Source organism: Lissotriton vulgaris, chromosome 8 (assembly GCF_964263255.1).
Source record: "Lissotriton vulgaris chromosome 8, aLisVul1.2, whole genome shotgun sequence".
Taxonomy (NCBI): Eukaryota; Metazoa; Chordata; class Amphibia; order Caudata; family Salamandridae; genus Lissotriton; species Lissotriton vulgaris.
In genome coordinates this window covers 436,077,724-436,103,917 of record NC_141696.1, presented here as the reverse complement: position 1 = coordinate 436,103,917, position 26,194 = coordinate 436,077,724, and positions in this window count along the sequence as shown.

The window sequence follows — 26,194 nt, the reverse complement described above, 5'->3', positions numbered from 1 at the left end:
GGGCAAACAAATAACATGTGCGCAACTGATTCGATGCATACAGGACAGCATGGACACTTATTATCAGATGATTTATTCCACCTTGAAGTAAATAACCTTAGGAGGAGCGTCCCTGCTCTTCGCTGGAAGTATAGCTTTTTATCTATGGTTTCAAAACAGTATTCCAATGTAATTCTAGATCTTGAGTAGATTTAAAATCCAGAAAAGTCTCTACTAATGAGGCTGAATCACTGGCTCTTAGAGTTTGTTCAGTGATCATCTCCCAATACTTTTCTTTTAGGTCCTTCTTAGTTGGAAAACAAGCAGTAGTGGGATCATCCCAAAGCATTGACATACCAAATCTGGCTTGAATGTCATTGACACCACATAGCCAACTGATTTTATGGAAGGTGTCAATTTTAATGATATCCATAAAACCCTCAGCATAAAGTTGAAGTTCTGGTGTTATACACAATAAACGCCAATACAACACAATACGTAGCTTAGCAATATCAGACAGCGGTTTTCTCCCAAGGTCATAGAACAATTGACACAATGGAGAACTTTGTGGGAGATGGGCAATTCCCTGCAAAAATTGTTTTCTGACACGCTAAGTTTAAGTAAATTCTCTAGCCCCCATAGTTCAACTCCGTACAGAGCAGAACTTACGACTTCTGCGTCGTGTAATTGTAATACCATACTTATAAGTTTTGTAAGGGACCTGTTGTGCTCAAGGCGTAGGGCCCCTGATAATTGACAATGTTTCAATGCTGCCATGTCAATTTTGTGATTCCACTTTAGGTCACACTGTCAGTTCACCCCCAGATAGGTGAACTCCCTAACTTACTCCAAAGGACCATTAGTCATTAAAATGCCACCCTTAAAAGCTCTGTGTTGATTAAAAGTCATAAGTTTAGTTTTAGACATGTTAACTTCGAGGCCTCGAGCTAAACAGAATTCCTCAAATACAATCAATGCTCTTTGTAGCCCACTTGGGGTTTTTGAAATTATTAACGTGTCGTCTGCGAACATTAAAATTGGGATTTTAACCCCTGCTAAAATCGAGGCCGCTGTATTCACCCTTGACATGCAATCTACTATTCCATTTACAAATAATGTAAACATAGTAGGAGCCATCACGCATCCCTGTCGAACCCCACGCTCTACTGGGAATGAATCAGTCACCTGCCCCTGGGACCCCCAACGTATCTTAGCGTAATCACCCTTATGCAATCTCATAAGGAGTGTCAAGAGTTCAATAGGCAGCCCTTGCTCATATAGCACTGCCCAGAGCCTAGAGCGGGGGACAAGGTCGAAGGCCAATTTCAAATCCACAAAGGCAGCATACATGCTGCCTTTGCCCAGGGCCACCACCTTCCAGTACAGTAAAACAAACCGGAACACCTGATCAACCGTACTTGTGCATGCGCGGAAGCCGACTTGCAAGGGGGACAGTATGTTATTCTCATCAGCCCAACCCTGGCTTTTGTTTAAGACTAGTCTCCCCAGTACTTTTTGTACTGAGTCGATCAGTCTAATGAGTCGATAGTTCCCCAGAAATGATTTGTCACCCTTTTTATACATAGGGACAATTTTGTCTCCCTTCCAGGAGTCCAGTATTGGGGCTTGTCGCACAATTGCATTTACCAATAATTTTATCTACTTTCCCCATCTTGATTTATCATAGAGGAAAACATCAGCAGGAATACCATCTTGGCCAGGTGCTCTCCCTCCAACCACTGCACTGAGAGATATCTCTTCGTCTTTGCTACTAAAAGCCTCATCAACATAATAAACATGGCTTATACCGCCCTCAGTTAGCTCTAGTGGGCTGCATGCATATTGCGATTCAAAATGCTTGACACATTGTTCCTGCGACACGAAATTGTGAGGAGATTCAGGGGTACCCTCCCTATCCCATTTTATGATCTTCAAAAAAGTTTGCTGTCCTTTTTATTGCTAGCCTCTTTAAGGTCAAGCCATCTCTTTTCATCCCATGAGCGTTTCACAATAGCCATGGAATGTTTATATACCTTCCTGGCTGCTCGTACTTTGACTGGTTCCCCACTTTTGATTGTCTCCCCGAGAAGAGTTCTTCTCCGCCGACAATCTTTATTGTACCAGAGGCACAATTTATTATATGTTTCCTTCTTGGGCTTATAGGATTTAACAAAATAGGGTCCCATATGTAAGAAAAAGCTATTGTGAGTCTGAGTGATAATGTCTAAGCCAGTAATGCTAGAACATAAAGTATCCAGCATTAATAGGGCATGATCAAGATCCTTTACAATATTTTTTAAGGACCCTGAATTTTCAGCTATACGTGACCACTTGAGTCGTCTTGTGTCATTAGTAGGGACTACATCCCTAGTGTGTGGTTTTGCTCCATAGCTAGGCGGGTCCTCCGGCAGCGACCAGCTAAAAACTACACTTAAAGGATAGTGATCACTCTCCAAACAAACCCGTACCTCCATATCCTCAACAGTATACCAGAATTTCTGACTCACCAATATATAGTCAATTCTACTTTTATTGATTCCATTGTTAAATGTGTTTGCCCCAAACATATCACTGGTGGTTCTACTATTTAATGCCCTAAATCCCTTCTCAAGACAGATGGAGTTTAACTGTATAACCTGCTCCGTCCATTTCTTTATAGGAGCAAGCTCCAACTTTTGGATTCCCCACTGGGTGTCTTCCTCTTCAGTGAGGAGCCAATCCTCACTTGCTAGTGGCTCAAACATTGAGTTAAAATCATGGCTATTATTGTATTTCTTGCTTGAGAGTGGGAATTGAGGAGTTCGTCTAAAGCCGCTAAAACTTGGGATCTACCCCCTCTTGTTCCCCTCACTTAAATATTATAGATATGAATAACACCTAGCAGCCCCAGGTTTAAACTTAAAGCTAGAATATTATTGATATTAGGTGGAATTTTCTTGCTATTGATACCTAGAGATTGCTGGACCCAAATAGTCAGACCACCAGAGGGTCGACCTTTTGCCCCCTTCACTGCCGGTACATAGTAATTTAGGAATCCTACCCTGTGTAGCGGGGTTAGTGACCAAGTTTCGTGGAAACAGCAGATATCAAAAGTGAATATAAAAGCAAGCCAATCTGGAGATGATAGTGTAGGGCCAATCCCTGCAGTATTCCACGATAACAGGGTGTCTCTTTCAGGGTCCTGGGTGCTAAGTAATATGTCTATATGATTCCTTGTGAGAGAGGTATATAACCCTATAGGGCCCATAGGTACAGGTGACTGCAAAATAGATTGTTGGACCTGCTCAATTAGACCTTTAATGGCTCCACAAGATGGTGATGTTGTTGGATCACTTTCCCCCATTTTTAGCAGGTCTTTGTTACTCCCAGTGTAGAGTATTAGCTCACCAGTCAGTCAGTCATTACATTCAAGTGTTGAGCGATGATAGTTACATTTACTAGTAAGCAGTGACTTCCTAAACTGAATGGGTGAATTGGCAGGGGCACAGGTTCTATATTCTAAAGCCAGAAGATTTTCAGATATTACTGCATTCTGAAGCGTTAGCTCAATACAGTCGAATGCATTAGTAGGGGATTTAAACCTACTTGCTTTCACAATGTCGTCCCTTATAACAGAACAGCAGCCCCTCACGTACCTTATCCAATGTATAGCCTTATTGGTCAAGGAGACAGCACTTCCTTTCTTATCATTCCCCAACTTTGGGACATTCACCATGAAGATTCTATTAGTTTTATCTGACATGGTGATTACCCCATCTCCCCTCTCCTCATGGCTGGCATCCTGTCTTGTTGATGGTATACCTACGTGTGGCCTCCTACACTGCTGTAGCTGCTTGCTAGAGGCAGTTTGGGGTGCAGAGCCATTGGTAATTCTAGTAGAGGGTGGAGCATTGCTTTTGGTAGGAAACATTGTACGTGGGGGAATCTGCTTAACCACGTCGCTACATAAAGGGATTGCTATGCTGCATATCTTGTTGTCTAAGATGGGTGATGGTTTTTCACCCCGGGCTAATGGCGGCTTACATAGGATATTGGCACTACATGCTGTGCAATAAGTACTAGGAGGCTTTTCTAATGTCAGCAACTTGACCGTAGATGTTAATTTCTCCACCATAGACTTCAGTGCACTTAACTCTACCTGGAGTGATTGAACTACGCTAATAACTTCTAATGGGTCTACCATTTGACTCTTGTCCTGTTTTACGCCCTGCTCTAATCTCTTAACCACTGGTATATCAGCAAACTGTGTACCATTCTCCCCTGAAAGGGTTGACAACGTTTCATACCTATTCGTACAGGTAACTAAAGGAATAATAGTTGGAGATTGCGTACCCCCATTTTCCATGGAAATTAGAGCAGACTGTAAAGAGCGGGAGGAGGCAGAAATTAGGTTTAAAGTTATTTATTCTTAAAGTAGTATTAAGACCCACTGGTGCTAGAGTCCAGGCATCTCTCCAGTTCAGCTCCAACCGCTTCACTGAAGTAGAATCTAGATCACTAGGTTACAACAAAAGGATTCTGAATTACATAGCAAAGAATCTAAAAGAGATAACAGAACTACAAGGCTAAATGAAAGGGAAAACTACAATAGAAATAGAAGACATATACCACATGTTCCTTTCTCAACAAAATAAAACAAACAAAACAAAAAAAAACAAAATTAATCTAAAACATAATCACAAAATTTCTTAGGCAATTTGACATTTCTTTTAGATGAAATAGGAACATCCAGAACAGAGGAATTCAAAGAAGTATCATTCCCAAGATCAGTGTCCGCAAGATCAGAGGGAGGCAAACAGGCACTGTCAGGAACAGGATCAAGACATTTCTCAGCATTGTCACTGGAATGAGCAGATTCAGAAACAGAAAAAGCATTGTCATTGTCATTAGAAAGAGCAACATCATTAAACAAGGCACCATCTCCCATTTTGGAAAAGAAACGTTCTTGGCCAGGTTTAAGAACTATCACAGAACTCTTGCTCCACCAACCCTTGTCCTTAAGCAAGACAGTGGAGTGGGTGACGTCCTCTACTTGAAAAGGTTCAGAGAACTTAGATGAACCACTGGGAGTAAAAGATGGTTTAACAATTCTTACCCAGTCGCCAATAGTAACATTTTTGTTCTTAGAATGATGGGACAAATCATGATAAGCCTTACCAGACAAACGAGCAGAATAAATATTGTCCCTGGCCTTAATGATGGAATCCTCCAAACTGATCTTATTAGATTTAGCATTGCCAATTAAAGGCATAAACATGCATCTAGGTTCCCTACCTCTCATTAAAAAATAAGGAGAGATACCAGTGCAAGAATTGGGAGTCAAGTGGTAACTCCAAATCTTCTCCTTTAAAAACTCCAACACATCAAGTTTGCTCTCTAAAGCGGCCTGAACGCCCTCCTTAAAAAATCTGTTAGCCCTCTCCACCTGACCATTGGAGCGAGGGCTGTAAAGAGGAGCTCTGACAGCAGTAACACCAAACTTATTCAAAAAAACTTGCATCTTACTGGAAACAAATTGGACCCCATTATCCGACATCAAAGAAGCAGGTGCTCCCGCAACCCTAAAAATGTTGTCCAAAAAACACACAACTTCATCAGTGGTAGGATGTTCTACAAAAGAAAAATAAATCCACTTGGAAAAATCATCAATTAAAACAATGAGAAACCTCATCTCTCTACCCAGACACTCAAAAGGTCCAGAAAAATCAATAGAAAGTCTTTGCCAAGGACCTGTAGGACCACTATCTAAAGACAACGGTTCAGAAGCAACCTTCCAGTGCTTATCAGAATTGATGCAAACAGAACAGTTATCAATTAATCTTTCCACAGAGGCATCTAAACCAGGCCACCAGTAATGACACTTCAACAGCTTCTTGGTACCAGACACACCAGGATGCCCAGAATGCGCTAACCGAATAATTCTATCTCTAAGACCAGCAGGTGGGATGAACAAATCCTGTCTTAACAAAAAATCGTTTTGAATAGACAATTCCTCAGAGACCTGAGCAAAGCTTCTCAGAGGTAACTCTAAATTCTTGACAGAAGGCCAACCATTAGTAACATAAAATTTAACCTTCTGCAAAACGCTATCATTAGAAAAATGATGACTCCATTCCTTCTCCTCAACACCAAAACAACAGAATTCTAAAGCATCAACAGAAGCTACAACACATTCGTGCAGATCAACAACTTCATCACTGGAATCATCAACAGGGGGTAACCTGGATAAGCAATCTGCAGTAACGTTTTTTCCACCGTAAATGTGCTGAATGACAAAATTGAACTCCTGTAATCTCGCAATTAACCTAACTAACCTTGAAGAAGCATTACCACTTCTCACGCCATCCATCATATAGACAAGCGGTTTATGATCAGTTACCAAAGTAAAAGGCCTCCCCCACAGGAAGTTCTTGAACTTTTCAACAGCTCACACACAGGCTAGGGCCTCTTTCTCAATTGTGCTGTAGTGAGCTTCCGCACCCCTAATACCTCTGGAGATGAAAGAAATGACACGTTCTTTACCTTCAACAATCTGAGTGAACACCGCACCCAAACCAACAGTGCTGGCATCAACAGTCACAAAAGAATCACTGTCGCAGGGTTTCCGTTCTCTCACAGAACTGTGCTCAGAGACCTAGAACCTGGGTGAGTCAGGGTGACCCAAAACTCACCTATGTTTCAGAAATCCCCTTACCAGGCTAGCTACAGTATCTCATCGGCAGTGAATACTTCCCGATGTCTTAGACAATCCAGAACATGAACTTAGAATACCTCAGGTATCGTGGAACACATGAACACTCTTTCGTTATATTATCATTCCAAACCGAAACTGGGAGGCAATGAGAACACGTGCAAGTTTGAAATGTTTATTTTTTCAATGCAACATTCTCAAACGCAGTATCTTGTATAATACCAACATACATATTATAAAAATCAAAGTCAGCAGCATAGTCACTAATCCATAGTAAGCAAACTGTGATAACATATTATGATGCAAAATCTATAGAATTCTGTATCACCTATATTTCGCGCACCCTAATTAGCATATTATATTATATCTAAGAAGGTCTCATTTGGGCTTTAGCTGGGCGAACCCATACCTCAAATTCTCAGTAGTAGGAGATCACATCAACAGCTACCAGCTCTCAGCATGTCCAGCATCAAGTGTGTTTTTCAATTCCCTGTAACTGTATCTTGAACTCACGTAAAGCCCAAAGTTGGCACAAACATTATTTGTGTTATGACTAACGTAGTGCGAGGATCAGGCCTACAATAACCTTGTGTTAGAGTGTGCATCTCTCAGTGTGCAGACAGTTGTACCAAGTGTCCCAGGCACGACTGATACCAGTACAATAATATATTATTCTGAAGTAAATCACATCTTTCTTCTAGGTTAAAAGCTGTAATAACAATTAGGTGTCGTGTGCAAACCGAAGCAGAAAGAAAAGATGGCGTTTAAACTTTTAACAAGCACATGCTAACTTAACACAATCTATGGAAACGTAATAACCATATGACACCCCCCCAATGGTCCGAGGACGGTCAAAAGACAAATATATAAGCCAATACTCTATGAGAGGCAAGACTTGAAAGCAGAGTTCAATGATATTGAGCCAAGCTAAATGTATGTAATGTATGTAAAATTTAAAAAATACAAAAACTATGTATGAATGCCTATAGTGGCCACACAAAATATAAAAAGTCGAACTTGAGGCCTAAATACAATAAACAGGCCTTGAACATATGAAAAAATTCGAATGTTCGTACTGAAATTGGCACCATTCAGAATTACTAAAAAGTCACGTGCCATATAGATGGAAGTATTCAAAGTCATTCCTCGTTGAATGAATATGCAAAATATGTAGCAACAGCTTCCAACATGAAATCACTGTCATCATCCGAAAACAGTTCAGCCATCCAATTAAGCAATGGGAAAGAACATGCGTGCTCCTCCAGTACTGAATCCTCTAGCATCATCAGAGGACAACTCAGTGGGTTCTCGAGAACGCTTTGTGCCAGAAAGTCATGCGCTGCTGCGAATATGTCCCACTGACCCATTAGTCCATGCATCGCTGCCACAGCCATAACCCTTTCGCCAGAACAGACCAACTCATGAGCCACTACGGGGGACATCAGCTGATCAAAGTCGACGTCAGGAGAAGTCGGTAAACAGAGACACAAATCAATGGCCCAGTCGAAATCACAGCTCAGGCAATGAAACACAGGCTGGACACAGGTGAAATAGGAAAATCTGAAAGATAATCCAAAAGCCGTGCTTAAAGTCGCAAGCGGCAGGGATCCATAATAATCAAGCATCCGGTTGCGAAACTGCATCAGTAGGTGCTGTGCGTTTCCTTGCGCAGGATGGGCATCCATGTTTTATGAAATAAAATATCACCAGAACGCCTGCAGCCAAAGCCAGCAAAACAGGAAATCCGCCAAACAGCCTAGCGAATATAGAATGAAAGAACGCAGGGATGATACCAAATACTTTTTCAAATGTAGTCACAAGACCACTGCTAACCATTTTAAAAAAATGAGCGAGGTTGGATGTGGAGGAGGCATTAAAGATTTGATGAACTAGCTCGCAAAAATGAAACGGCAAATCAGTACTTAAAAGAGCTTGTACTTCTGTGCGTGTGTTTGCTATGTGAAGGACATAAGTTTCACGGGCAGAGCTCAGGGCCACCTGTTTTTGAGACAAAAGGGCTCTTATACGGCCTAAACCATTGAATTCAGCTCTCAAGGTTGGTATTCTCGGCCAAATTAAAACTTCTGAATTCCCATGCGTGGGTGGATACAACACATTCTTACAGCAAACGACCCTTTCAGACACTGTAACCACATATCCGATTCCAGCCTCTAACCCACAACTAAACTCGTTATTTAAAAGTAAATAACTACCGTTGGACAACAACGTGAACGTGGGAACTATTGCAGGAACTGGGGTCCCTTTCAAAACACAGGCCAAATTCGGTTTGTCCTGATTGCAAGAACCATGCAACTGGATGTGTCTGCAAATAAGTGAGCGGTCTGGGGACTGTGTACATTCTTCACCATTCAGATTCACTTCATTCCCATCCTTAAGGCATCTGTAAGTGTATGGTAAAGACCATGTCTCATGGAGGAAAGCACTGCCTAATGGTTCATATCGCCCAATGGCAATATATTTCATACAATTTGTAAATTTATACAAAGCAAAAGGTAACGTTATAACACCATGAATAAGCCATGTTGCTGCAGTTACTTCAGCCACCGAAAATGGCAGGGATTCTAATTTTTCAATATGTAACATAGAAAATGTAGCATCTCTCATTGACAACATGCGCTGTTTTTCAGTCAAATTAAACGGGGCAAATAATGATGATATGTTCAAAAAAGTCCATGGCACTCGACCAGACTTAAGAGTCTGTAGTGTCCACGCAAACTGCATCACAGAACGCAATTGATTTTGACCATGATACAACACGGATACTTCATCATGTACTATGTCGACAACAGAAGACACAATATTATTTAAAGTGTTAATTCGGGAAGAAAGCGTGTTAATGCTGTTATCAACCACTGCAAGCACTTTTTCCAAATTAGCTTGATCAATAGCCCTTAGGCGTTTAGCAGCCTCAACCTGGTTAACTTTCCAAATTTCATTGTAAATTGCATACAGGAATCGTTTAGATCTACCTTTAGCAGGGCCTTTTATAAAATCGTTTAAATCCACATTATCATGTAATTGAGACAAATGTAGTTTAACTGCAGCTAAAGTAGAATGCTGTAACCAATTTTGACATAGCTTCCCCACAGAATAAGTCGTGGCAGAATAGTCACCCTCAAAACGTGGATCGGGCCTGAGTTTTGTGAATCCCTCAGCCAAACCCATAAAACGGCGCTGGCAAGAATCAGCACTTTTTTGCCATACCAGCCAACCCTTGGAATCCAAACTGGAAATGTTAAAGGACGAATTGTGTAAAAGAGTTTGCAACCCTTGAATGGAGGAATCAGTGAAATTACCCCAACCTGTATATTCATTTAAATCTGGGATGGTCGGTGTATTTAATTTTTTAGAAGTAGCCAATCCAAAGCATGTTGTCTGGAAAATGGTTGAATTTAAAAACAACATGTGATTCGGGATGAGACATGCACGGTGCAAAGCCTCAGTGCCTTGTACCTGCCAATCTTTGGTACCCCAAACCGATTTAAGGTCAATTGTTCCCTTCCAGAACTCGTAGCCATCTACAGCCAACCTGTCTAAAAAGGACTTCGAATACAGCAATTTTGTATCGGTAAGTCTAACTTTGGAAATGGGCTTTTGTGTCATTTTAAAATAAAATGACTCGGGATTAGACTGATCAAAGTCTGTAAAATATGTATATTTTTTCAGAAATGTATTGGAACTGCCACTGAATGGAGCAGGGCAATGTTCCCATTGTGTATAATTTACAGCAACCCTCCTGGAATTCGTCTTATGTAAAAAATGATTACCATAATGTTGAAAACAAAACAAATCACCATAATTAATAGAATCTGTATACAGATCCTCAGCATCGAAGGCAGCATAATACTTCAAATCCGAGAATAATGCTTCTACGGCCTGAATATCCCAATCATCAGAACGTACATTTTGTTTAATCACATCTCCCATGTTTACTCTAAGCACATTTGGAACATTAATCACTTCAGTAGGCCCATGTATCTGAAACCTAACCGCATCCCACACAATCCCATCAAGGACAGGCCATGCTGTAATGTTAACTGCCTTTAAGTTTCGTTTCTGTCTGTGAGCAGAATGTGAAGAGGAGAGAGGGTTCAATGTTCCATTAAGGTACCGAATTCCTGTTCTTTCTTTAACGTAGTGACCATCAATCAGGCGGAAAAAATAAAACACAAAACCAATTGACATAAAAAGATAGAATGAAAATAGGATCAACCAAATGTATGTCCAAGGCGGAATTAAAAAATGTTTTTTGAACAACGTGGCATATCTTGCAATGTTTGTGGGTTTCTTTGATGTTTCCGAAACAGAGTCAAAAGAGAATCTGGACTGGCCTGCCAAACGGGTCTGCAAATCAGGCATCGATAAATCAGTAGGATAAGTGTAGTTTTGCTCATCAATGTTAGTATCAGGAATAGTATTTAATAAAGGACTGGATATGGCAGGCATCTCGAGGGACACCTCCTGTTCTGCACCAGATGTAATAGCCAGCACAGAGTGCCTCACCATGGAAGGACAGGATACAGCCGGTGTCATGCTATGAAGAATCGGCCACCCTGTGTGTCTTGACATTGTCAATAGAAATAAATCTGTTTTCCTTACGACCTGGAAGTGGTGGTAAAATGACTGTTCTTGTGCCCTTCACTCCAAGGACTCGGACTGGTGCTCGATATGAGGGACCACACTCTTTCTTGTTATCGATCTTCTCTCGAACCAGTTCTCCAACTTGGGGTAGCCAGCCAACTACCGGGATCTGCAACGCATCATCCGATGTGGAGAGCAAATGTTCCTTTGCAAGACTGTCTCTGGTCTTTTGTAGATTCTGTAAAACATTGCAATGTTCATCTACGTCAAAGGCCCCGGCCTGGGCCTTGTAGTCCGGCCCATCAAGGTCAGGTACATACATCTTGATACCAAAGAGCATTTCGTATGGGGTCCGCCCACCCAGAGACCTTCTAGGGAGATTATTAAGCGCACGCTGCACGCCTATGAGGTGGGCTAGCCAGTTTCTACCAGTGCCTATAACTCGGGCTGTCAAAGATTGCTTTAAGTCGCGGTTCATTCGTTCTACTACACTATTACCCTCGGGTCTGTAGGGGCTTGAAAACTTGACTTGGACTCCCAACGAAACCATAGCAGCCTTATATGCCTTATAGGCGAAAGCCGGACCCTGGTCCGAATGGAAAGTACCACAGGCAAAAATTCCCACAAAGACACGCAAATCCTTAATGACAGTCCGTGAATCAGCGCTTCGATGCGGCCATACCCATACAAAGCGTGTGCATGAATCAACTGCTACTAAGATGTATTTAAACGCAGTATCAGAAGAAAAAGGACCGCAGTGATCCAAATAAACGCAACCAAGCGGTTTATTAGAGATGTACAACTGTGTCTGAGGCGGGCGCGCAGCAGTAGAAGGCTTAATCTGCTGGCAAATGTTACATTGAAGAACATATTCACGCGTCTGTTTGTACAGACCCCGCCACCAGAATCTCTGTTGTAGCTGAGTTACAGTGGCCGAGACGCCCGCATGCGCAGACGCCACACCTTCATGTGCCGCTGTAATCAAAGCAGCTCTGCGATCCGAGTTGGGAACTAAACGGTCGCCAACATCAGGGATTTTCACATAAGGAACCTTATCGGGACTTAAGTGGTATGTGTATTTAGAAGGGAATCCCGCAGGATATTTACCTCCCTTCTCCGTTGCAGCTACAGCTGCCAAGATGTCATCATCGATTTTGCTTTTGGACCTCGTGACTGCTGCAACTAAGTATTTTGATACCGCTGACTTCGCTGCTTCATCAGCAAGCGAGTTGCCAACAGCGTGGACCCCCACGCGCTGATGACCGAGAGTATGAATCACAAACACGAGTGGCAGCTTCTCTTTAAGTTCCGCCACTCGGACCCAGATTGTTTTATGTTTTATTGTGCTACCTTTGGAGTCACGAAAATCATTCTGAATCCAAAAGAACAAGTTTTCATTGTAAGACTGGACACAGTAGTAAGAATCGCTTACGATTAAAGTCGTCACACTAGGATCTGCGTACTCCAATGCAAGCATCAGAGCACGAAGCTCTGCCAATTGTGCGGTGCAGTCTCCAAGCGTCTGCGTGTGCACGACACTGGACTTGAACTCATCGTTCACCATGGCACCGACCACAATGGCGCAAGCGGAAACGTAGGCATGTTTAGAGCCATGCGCAACCTGCGCCGAACCATCAGTGTAAATGATGCAATGGAAATCCTCCAACGTCCGCATTGCTAATGGAGCAGGATGAACAAACTCATACTGTAAATACTCCTGGGACCGTAAGGTGGCGTCAAAAATAAACGTGACATCCTGGGACGCCAAGGACGCAGCCCATTGAATCCACCGAGGGTGCAAAGCTTTAGAATTAGGTACACTGGCTTTCGTAACCGCCTCTAAGGCAGGGCACGGGGTAACAACCAACATGCGCTTTCCTTGTGACAGGGCACGTTCCTTAAGAATTGCCATCTGCACAGCTGTTAAAACTTTCTCCACAGTGGAAAAACGCAATTCAGCCGAAGTGTACAAGTGTGACTTGTAAGCAATAGGTACTGTATCTCCTTCATTAAAAGTCAGGTACGTGAAACCCACCGCCCCAGGGATAATTCTTATCACCAGGTTGGTCTGGTTATCACGAGTCTGTAAGTATTCAGAAGCGAGCAAATCAGCCTGCAAAGACTGCAGAATGGCTGAATGCTCAGGCAGCCAGCATGATTTGGAAAAAGATGGTTGTATCAAAGCATACAAAGGCTTGATACGCTGGGCATATTCCGGAATGTAAGTCCTCCCGAAATTCAGAAAACCCAGAAGAGATTGTAATTTTTTCAGTGTTGTCGGAGAGCACAACTGTGCACATTTCTCCAGGAAATGGGGTGCTAAACCCTTCCCTTCATGGTTAAGCTCGTAACCTAGAAACAACACTGTGTACTCTGCAATGTGCGACTTTGCAAAGTTAAACTTGTAACCTACGTCAGCAAAGTTACAAATTATGCTATTTACTCGACACAGATGCTCCCAAAGATCGTCGTCTGTGAGATAAATGTCATCCACATACGAACAAGCAACTGGGTCGAAGCTCTCCAAAAGAGAGACTATGCGCGCGGAAAAAACTCCCGGACTGTTCTTGTAGCCCATTGGGAGTCGTTTAAACATTTTTTGTACTCCGCCGCACGTAAAACTGGTCCATTGGGAACTTAGACCATCTAATCTATGTGTATAAAAACCATTGGAAATGTCAAGCGTGGTTTTGAACCGTTTACGCTCAAGACTATTCACTAACGCAGAGCCGTGCGTATTCTGTACTGCACAGTTACGGCAATGCGAGTTCAAATGCCTATAATCTAAAACCAAACGATATGACCCGTCCGGTTTGTTCACAGTAAAAAGGGGGTTATTCATCGGTGACACACACGTTTCAATTACACCTTGATATTCCAATTGTTCAAGGATAGCCGCGACTGAAGCTTTCGCTTCACGCCGTATGGGATATTGGGTTTGAGGCTGTGGCTGTGACCGTAAAGGAATCTCATGGCTTGGTGACAATTTATCCCAGCCACACTGATTGCGGTACACAGCCGGCGCAAGCGCCAGAGCCCACTCTTCTGCAAAATGCAGCGCCTCCACCCTCGGCACTGTGTGCGCGAAGCTGGGCAGGATTACCTCCTCCCCTCGCGGAGCTGCGAGAACAAAAGGTGGGGGCCAGTCAGCCTCCGAAAGCAAAATGTCATACGTAGACGAGAGATTTTCCCAAAATACCCCTTTTACAGTTCGCTGCATGTCACCTTCAATTAACAGGACAATTTCAAAAAGTCTTTCAGGGGGAGCAACATGCGTATCTGCAGTTTCAATCACAACAAAAGTTTCAGTCGCTGTCACCTTCAACAGTGGACGGAGGGCCTCTCTCACTATGGTAATCTCTGCAGCGCTGTCCAGCAAGGTCAGAGCCCACGTCAGATTCCGAAGCCACGTTCTCACTATCTGGGGCATAACGATGCGCGGTCAGGGCAGCGACTTTCTTCGTGGCAAACTGAGGTCTCTTGGGCGTAGAGCCTTCCTGCTGATCTCCACTGGAGAAACCGTCAGGGGCTTCAAGATAGACTTCGTACAGATTCCCCTCCAGTCACACCTACCCCACCCCTTTGTCCTCTCAGAAGATCAAGAAAAGATCGTGGAGGAAGAAATCGCTTCCATGCTCAAAAAAGACGCAATAGTGGAGGTTCCTTGGTCCGATGCAAGGTTCATAAGCACTCTGTTTCTCGTTCAAAAAAAGGACAAGGGTTGGAGACCCGTAATAAACCTTCGAGAAGTCAACAAATTCCTAGTTTATCGCCATTTCAAAATGGAGGGTATCCACCTCCTGAGGGATCTCCTTCTGGAAGGGGACTGGATGGCCAAGTTAGACCTGAAGGACGCTTATTTCACGATTCCCATGTACAAGGAACATCAACCCTTCCTTCAATTTGCTTGGAAGGAACATCTCTACCAATTCCAAGCTCTTCCCTTCGGCCTCTCTTCTGCCCCTTGGTGCTTTACCAAGATCATGAAGTGTGTCGTTACAATTCTAAGAGAGAGGGGTATCCGCCTCATCATTTACTTGGACGATATTCTTATCATGTCCCAATCCCGTTCAGATCTCCTAAGAGACCTAGAAACCTCCATGAACCTGATAGAGAGCCTTGGGTTCATCATCAACAGAGACAAGTCCCTGCTCTCTCCCTGCAGGACTATAGAATTCCTCGGCTTCACTCTAGACACCACGAAATGTCTCCTTCTTCTTCCGTCCAAGAAGATTGCCAAGATCCGGAAGGAGATCAGATCTGTTCTGAAACAAGAGTCTTTAACTCTCCGCGAACTAGCCAGACTTCTTGGGCTCCTCTCCTCGTCCATCCAGGCCATTTTCCCCGGCCCTCTGAACTACCGCGCACTTCAGAGAATAAAAAGGAAAGCCCTCAATTCAGGTCTGTGGTATGGGGACCTTGTCTCTCTAGATCCGGAGGCGAGAACAGAACTTTTTTGGTGGCTAGAGAACTTAGATGCCTGGAACGGCAAAGCTATCTTTGGCTCATCCCCGGATTTTGTCCTAGAATCAGACGCCAGTCTTCATGGCTGGGGTGCTCGCTTTGGAGACCAGGACACCGGTGGGGTGTGGACCCTATCGGAGTCCTCCCAACACATAAATTTTCTGGAGTTGATGGCTGGTTTATACGCTCTTATGAGCTTCAAACACTCCATCCAAGGGAGGTCCGTTGTTCTGAAAATGGACAACGTCTCCGCTGTAGCCTATATCAATCGCCTTGGAGGGACGAGGTCTGCGGATCTCTCCAACCTTGCCAGGAGACTTTGGATGTTCTGTCTGGAACACAAAATCTCCCTCAGGGCGGAATATCTCCCCGGGAAATCGAAAATTTCAGCAGACTGGAATTCGAGATTCCTTATAGACTTCTCGGACTGGAAACTCGACGTGAACGTCTTCAATTCCCTCTCCCTCTTTTGGGGTCCCATAGACGTGGATCTATTCGCCAGCAGGCTCACCTTCCAACTTCCCAACTACTTCAGTTGGATGCCAGACCCGGGCGCTCTTGCTGTGAATGCGTTTCTCCAACCCTGGCCCCACTTCCTGGGTTATGCCTTTCCCCCTTTCGCCATGATTCAGAGGGTCCTTCAGAAGGTCAGATCGGAGCAATGCTCCCTAATCCTGATAACTCCCTTTTGGCCGTCCCAAGCCTGGTTCCCGACAGCCCTGGAACTAGCATGCGACATTCCCTTTCTCATCCCAGCCTCTCCAGGCCTGGTCTCAAACGCAGACGGGGAAGATCACCGTCTTATTCTCGAGGGGAATTTGAACCTTCTTGCCTGGAAAGTGTCAGGCAATCTAACGAGCTGTCTGGACTTTCGTCAACAGCTCTCTCTCTCCTCGGAGAATCTTGGGCACCTGGGACACACCTTAGATACAACAGCATTTGGAAGAAATGGTTTCATTGGTGCCTGGAAAGGAGTCTGGATCCCGTGGAGACTCCTGTTGTGAATATCGTTAATTTTCTGGTCGAACAATTTGACAGAGGCCTTTCCTATCGCTCTATTAACTGCTTCAGATCCGCAATCTCCGCTGGTCACGCTCCTATCAACGGTAAATCGGTAGGTAAAAATCCTATCATTTGTAGGGTCCTCAAGAGTATAAGACTAAGGAGACCCCCTAGGCCTAAATACCAGACCCTTTGGGATGTCAAGTGCATTTTAGACCTTTTTTGTTCCTGGCCAGATAACTCTTCCCTTAATAGAAAGTTTCTCTCCTTTAAGCTTGCTACACTCTTGTGCTTAATTTCCTGTAGGAGGGTTTCTGACGTCAGAAGTTTAGACATTTCTAATAGATGTTATGATATGTTTGGTGTCAAGTTCGAATTACTTAGAAGAACCAAAACGATGTCAGATTTTATCTTCTATCCTCGTTTTGACACCTTACCTAAACTTTGTGTGGTTGCTTGCATGAAAGAATATGACGCTAGGATGTCTCTCCTGCGCCCCAATGGCGCAAATCAACTCTTAGTTTCCTTTGTGAAACCTTTCAAACCTGTCTCTTCCACCTCCATTGCTAGATGGGTTAAGTCTACCATGAAGCTCGCTGGTGTTGACCTCTCTAAGTTCCAAGCTCATTCTGTCAGAGGAGCTATGGCCAGTAAGTCCTTCTGGGCAGGTGGTAAGTTAGATGATATTCTGAAAGCTGCTGACTGGTCAAATGCTAATACCTTTGCTCGTCATTACTGTAAGCCTATCGAGCATATGTCTGAGGTGGTCCTTCGGGGCTACGAACATGCATAATGTAGCCTCCGGTCTTGTAATGAAATTGCGATTCTCCTATTAACATGACCAGAGAATCTGGATTTCATTAAAGACACGGAGGCTGACATTATCCCTCCCTCCTCCCTTTCACGACTTGAAGGGGTATTACTTCTACATCTTTGATGTATTGTATTTGTGCATGATTTTAAGATTTACTTCAATTGATTTTAATCCTTGTTATGACCATGTGATGAATTTACTCTTCAGGCTCTTGGTTCTTACTCATCTCTTTCTTTCAGGCAACTCCGTTTAACCGACTGGCCTTTGACTTGCTGAAGTTCCTTCCTTGATGTTTCATCTCACGAAGTTGTTTCCCGTTACCGGATCTCTCAGTTCCTTTTGAAGTTCTTCCTGCTGCGATTCTTTTAAAAGAGGCAGATCATCTCCTAGATACATCCTTTGTTATGACTCTAGAACTTTATCCTTTGTGATGTAGTGCGGCTGTGTGAGTTGCTATTAAAGGATAAATGCATAATGTCAGCCTCCGTGTCTTTAATGAAATCCAGATTCTCTGGTCATGTTAATAGGAGAATCGCAATTTCAAAAAGTCTTTCAGGGGGAGCAACATGCGTATCTGCAGTTTCAATCACAACAAAAGTTTCAGTCGCTGTCACCTTCAACAGTGGACGGAGGGCCTCTCTCACTATGGTAATCTCTGCAGCGCTGTCCAGCAAGGTCAGAGCCCACGTCAGATTCCGAAGCCACGTTCTCACTATCTGGGGCATAACGATGCGCGGTCAGGGCAGCGACTTTCTTCGTGGCAAACTGAGGTCTCTTGGGCGTAGAGCCTTCCTGCTGATCTCCACTGGAACGCGGGCGGGGCTGACCACGTCCTTGCTGGCCACCCCGGCCCTTGCCGCCCCCTCCACCACCGGTTGACGGAGCCGATGAGTCCTGAAAGGAACGAGGAGAGCGTTGTTCAGAAGCCTGAAACCTCTCAGGCGATTTAATCATCGCGCGGTCGCGCAAATGTAAATGTGTGTAAATGTAAATGTATTTGAGCTTATATAGCGCACAGCTACCCACAAAGGGTTTCCCGGCGCTTGCTTAGGGAACCCGTCCTGGTATTCCCCTGTGAGACACGATCCGACTGCGCAGGCAATGGAGACGCAGGAGTAGAAACCTGTGTTTGTTGTTGTTGTTGCTTACCCTGATTCTGTTTTTAGGCCAATTTTGTTTCTTGGACTTTTGTTGACCACCAGTTTCCGATGTCTGACTCTGGGGCTGTTTCTTCTCTTTATCAGGAAAAGTTTTAACCCCTTTGGAATTGCGGCCCACCATCGCGTAAGCATGCACAATAATCTTTGCTAACTGTCGGGGTCGATCGGGCTCGGGAACCAACGCTAACGCGTTAGCAACTTGAAAGTTCACTGCATCCCCCTTGACATTCGCAAGGATCACACCGCAAACCACTTCAAAAGAGCCACACAGGCGCATGCCCAATTCAACAGCCGCCTCCGGTCCATGTTCATCCTGAACACGTTTAAGGACCCCACCTAGGTTGGTCACAGACGGGGAGCCATAGCACCTCGAATAGACCGCTGCAAAAGTTTTTCCCCAGGTTTCACAGTCAGCAAGGTCAGGAGCCAGATCCTTCGGTAAACTCAGTTTAAGAATCCGGTGCTTATCACCCGGACTCGTATTAGGAAACACAGCCTCCAGCTGGCCGAATTTCTCAGCAAGCCAGAACGGAAAATCGTCCTTTTCTAAGGGCTTTTTACCCATCACGGAATTAACCATGACCGGGTTGATTTTCAGACCAGCATGTTCTGCTCGAAGCTGTGCGCCTCTAGGGGCCGCTTCCTGAACATTACGTCCAATGTAATGAACAAGCACTCTAATCACTCCCACCGCGACTTCATGAAGCTGCCGCAGGTCGCCCACGTTACAAGCGTTACGTCTAGGGTGAGGAGTAAATCCACCCAAAGCAGGCCAACTAGTGCCTGCAATGGACAAAGGACCTAACCTCGGAGCGGTCATAGCGTGCGGTAGGGCGCCACCAAACCAAACTCCATGCTGCCAAGCGTCAATAGGAACCTCCAGTGCTCTGTACGGAGCGTACGCAGCCGGTACATCTGAAGCAGTGTATGTGTGGAACACACCAGAATTAGCGTCCACCGCCGGAAATGTCACCCACGAATAAAATAGTTCGTATGGGTAAGCATGTTCCGCGCTCACCACCAGAACCACAGCCAAGCCATCTAAAGGGACATCATACATCCGCAAATGGTCACGCACCGCAATGCGACTATGCTGCGGGATGTCCACCGGCTGAGCCATGTTAGCACAGGAGCGAGAAAAAACAAATTATACTTTGTAGCACAACTGGGTAGTAATTCAAAGAAACCGTTTTAGATAGATTCAAGCTTGAAAATTACCTATTTCAAAAATAGGTAGGTTTTTCCAACACTGCCGTTTTCCGGAAACGGGAATGTAGGCATTAAGGTTTGAATGATATACTACTCGAGTGTCATGTTATAGGGCCAACCAACGTATGGGCGCCATGTCGCAGGGTTTCCGTTCTCTCACAGAACTGTGCTCAGAGACCTAGAACCTGGGTGAGTCAGGGTGACCCAAAACTCACCTATGTTTCAGAAATCCCCTTACCAGGCTAGCTACAGTATCTCATCGGCAGTGAATACTTCCCGATGTCTTAGACAATCCAGAACATGAACTTAGAATACCTCAGGTATCGTGGAACACATGAACACTCTTTCGTTATATTATCATTCCAAACCGAAACTGGGAGGCAATGAGAACACGTGCAAGTTTGAAATGTTTATTTTTTCAATGCAACATTCTCAAACGCAGTATCTTGTATAATACCAACATACATATTATAAAAATCAAAGTCAGCAGCATAGTCACTAATCCATAGTAAGCAAACTGTGATAACATATTATGATGCAAAATCTATAGAATTCTGTATCACCTATATTTCGCGCACCCTAATTAGCATATTATATTATATCTAAGAAGGTCTCATTTGGGCTTTAGCTGGGCGAACCCATACCTCAAATTCTCAGTAGTAGGAGATCACATCAACAGCTACCAGCTCTCAGCATGTCCAGCATCAAGTGTGTTTTTCAATTCCCTGTAACTGTATCTTGAACTCACGTAAAGCCCAAAGTTGGCACAAACATTATTTGTGTTATGACTAACGTAGTGCGAGGATCAGGCCTACAATAACCTTGTGTTAGAGTGTGCAGCTCTCAGTGTGCAGACAGTTGTACCAAGTGTCCCAGGCACGACTGATACCAGTACAATAATATATTATTCTGAAGTAAATCACATCTTTCTTCTAGGTTAAAAGCTGTAATAACAATTAGGTGTCGTGTGCAAACCGAAGCAGAAAGAAAAGATGGCGTTTAAACTTTTAACAAGCACATGCTAACTTAACACAATCTATGGAAACGTAATAACCATATGACATCACCTTCAGGGTCAAAAGTGTTTAGACCAGGTGCCTTAGCAATGAGATTAACCACCTTCACAAAAGCGGAATCATGAACATCTGTCCACACAAATTTAGTACCTTTCTTAAGTAATAATCTAAGTGGCTCCACAACCAAGGCATACCCCTTCACAAACTTGGCATAATATTCGCTCAAACCAAGAAATGAGCGCAAGGTATCCTTGTCTTTGGGTTTGCTACAATTTTCTAAGCTAGTAATGATGTCTTTTTTGGAAAAATGCCTTCAGGGGTTATTTTGTGGCCTAAATAATTAATTTCACTGACCAAAAATTTACATTTATCCTTACTCACTGTCATTCCCATGTTGTTTAAAGTGCTTAAAACCTTTTCCAAGATTAAATTATGATCAGAAATGGTCTTAGCAAAAATTAGTATATCATCCTGAAAGGACTGTACACCTTTAAGACCATGAAAGAGACTCTCAATCAACTTTTGAAACACGCTGGCAGCTGACGCCAGGCCAAAAGGCATTCTCAGAAATCTATATAGTTGAAGTTAGATCAAAATCTAACCTTGAAGGAACATGTGAGTGCAGTTGCTGGGGCATGTTTCCACACAATTGGCCTGTTAAGACGGGTCTTCCCATACTTACCAGATAACTACAGAAAGACCCTTGTGCAGACAATGGTGATAAGCAAAATTGATTACTGCAACGGGCTCCTGATACAAGCCAACGAGGATGAATTGAATTGAATTGAAAAATAATTTATATTGCGCAGAACAATAACCCGCAGGTATCAAGGCGCCTAGCAGAAGGTCAGGGAATGACCAGGAAAAAACATTAAGATGCCATAAACCGCCTCCAGGTAGTCCAAAACACAGCGGCAAGACTGATTTTGAATGCCCCCCCAGAACCCCCTCCAAGCCTCTGCTGCGGGAACTTCAGTGGTTGCCAATACGACAACGCATCAAATTTAAAATCTGCTGCATTGTTCACAAATGCCTGTTCGGGAAAGCCCCCAACTATCTGACCCAAAAGTTACCACTCTACAAACCTGACCGAGCATTACGGTCAAGCAATCAATTGCTAATAAAAACTCCTCTGGTAAAAAAAACCAGACAAGGTGGCAGAGCCTTCTCTCTGGTAGGTCCTAACCTATGGAACAACCTTCCCCCCTGCATTAGACAAACCCCCAACCACTCCGCCTTCAGGAAAAAATTAAAAACCAGCTTGTTCCTGGAAGAATAAATAACTAACTATCAGTCGATAACTTCAATTTTTTGTAACACCTGCCATGCCACATCGCGAGCAAAAGCGCGGAGATACCCCGTATGGGGTCGATTCTTGCGCTATACAAGAAATTAAAATAAATAAAATAAATAAATATAGACCAAAAGGAGTGATAAAGGCTGTCAGATCCTTTGACTCCTCTACTAAAGTCACCTGATGATAGGCGGATTTAAGATCAATAATGAAGAAAAACTTTGCCCCATTTACAGCCGCCAACATTTCCTGTATCCTAGGCAAGGGATAGGTTTCAATAACAATATTTTTATTTAAAGAGCGAAGGTCAACACATAGCCTAATATCATTATTTTTTTTAAGAGCGATCACTATAGCAGAAACCCACTCAGAACTGTCCGTAGGTTCTATGATACCTTGAGAACACAGGTCATCTAAATGTGCTTTAAGTTTGTCTCTCACTCCCAGAGGTACCATGCGAACTTTATGTTGGACAGGTAAAGCATCTTTTTTGAGTTTGATCTTGTGAGAAAATCCTTTTACCTGTCCAACAACATCCTCAAAAACTTTTTCATGCTTGTGAAGAATGGAAGACAAAGAATCATCCTCTAAAATAATGTTACTGACAGGCATATCTCTCAACTGGATTGGGTGATCAGAACCTGGACATAAGTTAATACCAAGCTTGCCAAGATCAAACCAACCTACAATATTCTTCCCATCAATCGCCACGTATATTTTAGTAAAAATTTGGCGAGTTTCAAATTTTAAAAAATCCTCAAAGAAACCCAACATTTTAATTTTAAAATTACCAAACGCCTTAGGGTTTATGTCAGAAATGTTAAGCTTGACACCATTCCAATTTTCTTTGAAAAATACGTCAGACAAAATGGTTACTGGCGAACCAGAATCGGCCATGGCTTCAAACTCAACCTTTCCAACAGAAACAGTTCCTAAAGGAGCTTTAAAGGGAAGAATGACACTGCTAATATAGCTATCAAATGCATCATCATAAATAGTAATGATCATATTGTGCATATCATTTTCAACATTAGATACATAACTGACCGTAGTATTTACATTTCTTTTAACAGTTTTACAGAATGAAGAAAAGTGAGCATTTTTACCACACTTAGTACATTTCTTTTTAAGTGCAGGACAATCAGAAAAGTTTGCTAAATGTGATTTAGAACCACATCTAAAACAACTCAAGCCAGACTCCCTGTTTGTCTTGAAAGAATTTTTTCCTCGAGTTTGAACTGAGCAAATGGAAGAAACACTTGCGCCTTTAACGGACTCAGCTTCAATAATTTTGGAAGATTCTATAGACCTTTCAATGACTTTGGCTAGGTCAATTACTTCTCCCAAAGTAGGATTGCGGCACGCCAAAAGTCTTTCTTGTACCTTCTTAGAAAAACAATTAAATACAAATTGATCTCTGATAGAAAAATCAACAAATGCTCCAAAGTCACAATTGGCAGCTAGTACCCTCAAGGCCGCCACGTAATCTTCTACAGACTCATCACACAATTGTTTTCTTTTGTGAAAAGCATGTCTCTCAATCATGACATTCGGTTCATCTTCAAACTGCTTTTCCAGTCTGGCAACAGCTTCTAAAAATACATTCCAAACATCTCCTTCACCTCCCGGTGCTGCAATAGGTTCAAGATTTTTAAAAATTTCAATTGCAGCTGTTCCTAAGTAACTGAAAAGAATAGCTTTTTTCCTTTCTGGTGAAAACTTAGAACCATCAATAGCAACAATATAGTTTTCGAAGGACTCAAACCATTTCTTCCAACACAACTTTGGTTTTCCAGGAATTTGCAGGAAAATGGAAGGTTGATTGCAAATTTGGGAAGAAGTCATGCCGAACAATGAATAGAATTCACTGAAGTTAACAGAAACTTGCTCTTGTAGTAAAAGTGTGCAAATCACTGAAGTTAACAGAAACTTGCACTTGTAGAATAAGTGTGCAAATCACTGAATTGGTAACTTGCACCTAAAGTAACAGTGTGCAAATCACTGGAAAAGAAGATAGCTCTCACTTAAAATAATGGTGTAGTAAAAATGTGCAAATCACTGAATAGGTAACTTGCAGCTAAAATAACAGTGTGCAAATCACTGGAAAATAAGATAACTTGCACTTAAAATAATAGTGTGCAAATCACTGAAGTAAAATAAAAGAAAAGCGAAATGCTTAAAATAGATAAGCAAATAACAGCTGAAGAAAGCACAGTAATGTTCAATAAATGTTTATAATTGAATAGTAATTTAAAAAGTGAGCGAATCACTGTGTTCGCTGAAGAATAAACCAGATTAGCGCTTTAAATTCGAAGTGTAAACACTGCTTCCATGAAAAGTGAGCGAATCACTGTTCGCTGAAGAATGGAAAAAATATGCGCTTTAAATAGGAACGTACAAACAGCTTCCGTGAAAATGTGAGAAGGTGCTGTCAAAATGGCCGCACGTTGCGTCTGAAGACGATGCGTTTCAGTGAGCTCATGCGTTTCAAGACGCGAAGACGTGACTGCATGCAGCGTCACAGAGCTCAGAACACGAATGGACGTCAAAGAGTCTTCAGAGCATGAAGCAAGCGCGAGCAGTATCCAACGGCGAAAAGGAAAAGTAAGGGCCGTTTTAAATCCAAAATAATAAATAATTCGTAACAGTACCTTGAAATGTGTGAAAATTACGGGAATCTCACACAAGATGCCTAGATCTTCAGGAGGAGGAGTGTGGTAGCCGGCACAACCACGCAGAGGTCCGAATCGAAGAGCTTCTGGAAAATAGAAGTTTTCTTTTCTTGAGAGTAGCTACACAGTGGGTCATTAATTAATTAATAAACCTCGTCGCCATTGTAAAGAGCGGGAGGAGGCAGAAATTAGGATTAAAGTTATTTATTCTTAAAGTAGTATTAAGACCCACTGGTGCTAGAGTCCAGGCATCTCTCCAGTTCAGCTCCAACCGCTGCACTGAAGTAGAATCTAGATCACTAGGTTACAACAAAATGATTCTGAATTACATAGCAAAGAATCTAAAAGAGATAACAGAACTACAAGACTAAATGAAAGGGAAAACTACAATAGGAATAGAAGACATATACCACACAGACTCTGAGGCGGCTGTCTCCTTGCTGAAATTTGTTTGTCTCACGCCCTTATTCTCTATAAGGCCTTTTTTGTGTTTGATAAACATGTCAGGGATCACAGAACAATTTTTAGGGCTGTCCCTTTGTGGTATCCTCGTGTTACTGCTCGTGCTCACTGCATGCACCTGGAACTTGGAACTTTGTGGTATCCTCGTGTTACTGCTCGTGCTCACTTGTAATAACTTGATGTCCATAAATCCAGTATATGTAACAATTTAGGTTTATTGTAGAATAAAATCAGGTCAGGTAGATAAATAGAATAAGATTGTATAATGATAGAAATAACCCCACCAGGAGCAGATGGACTTCAGCTCAGCCTCCAGATGTAACTGTTCCTGCTTTCAAGCAAATACAATTGGAACACAGATGACATCATAGAGACATGCAGAGATAGAAATGAGAAACACTAAGGAAGGACAAAGAAGAAATGAAAGCAGGATGTAACACATCTCCCCCCTTGACAAAATAAAATAAGATAAGAAAACAAAAGAGAATAAAACATTGATAATAGAACATATAGCATATACACAGGAAGAATTATGGTAAAGTAAAAGAAAGAGATAGAACAACAAAAAGTGAAAGTACAATAGAAAATACTATAACCCTCATGGTACAGAATCCATATCACAGAGCAAAAACACAGCTCTTAAACAGCTCTTAAAACACACAACAATATGAACACCTCTAAACTTAGAGCACTTAAAAGTGGTTCAATAACTAGATAAAAGATAGCGAACAACAAGAAATTCTACGAAAGAGCAACCCCAGCGGCTCTTTAAACATCAAAGATAGCAACCTGCGGCTCTTCACATTGAAAATAAATGAAACTCCGCCTC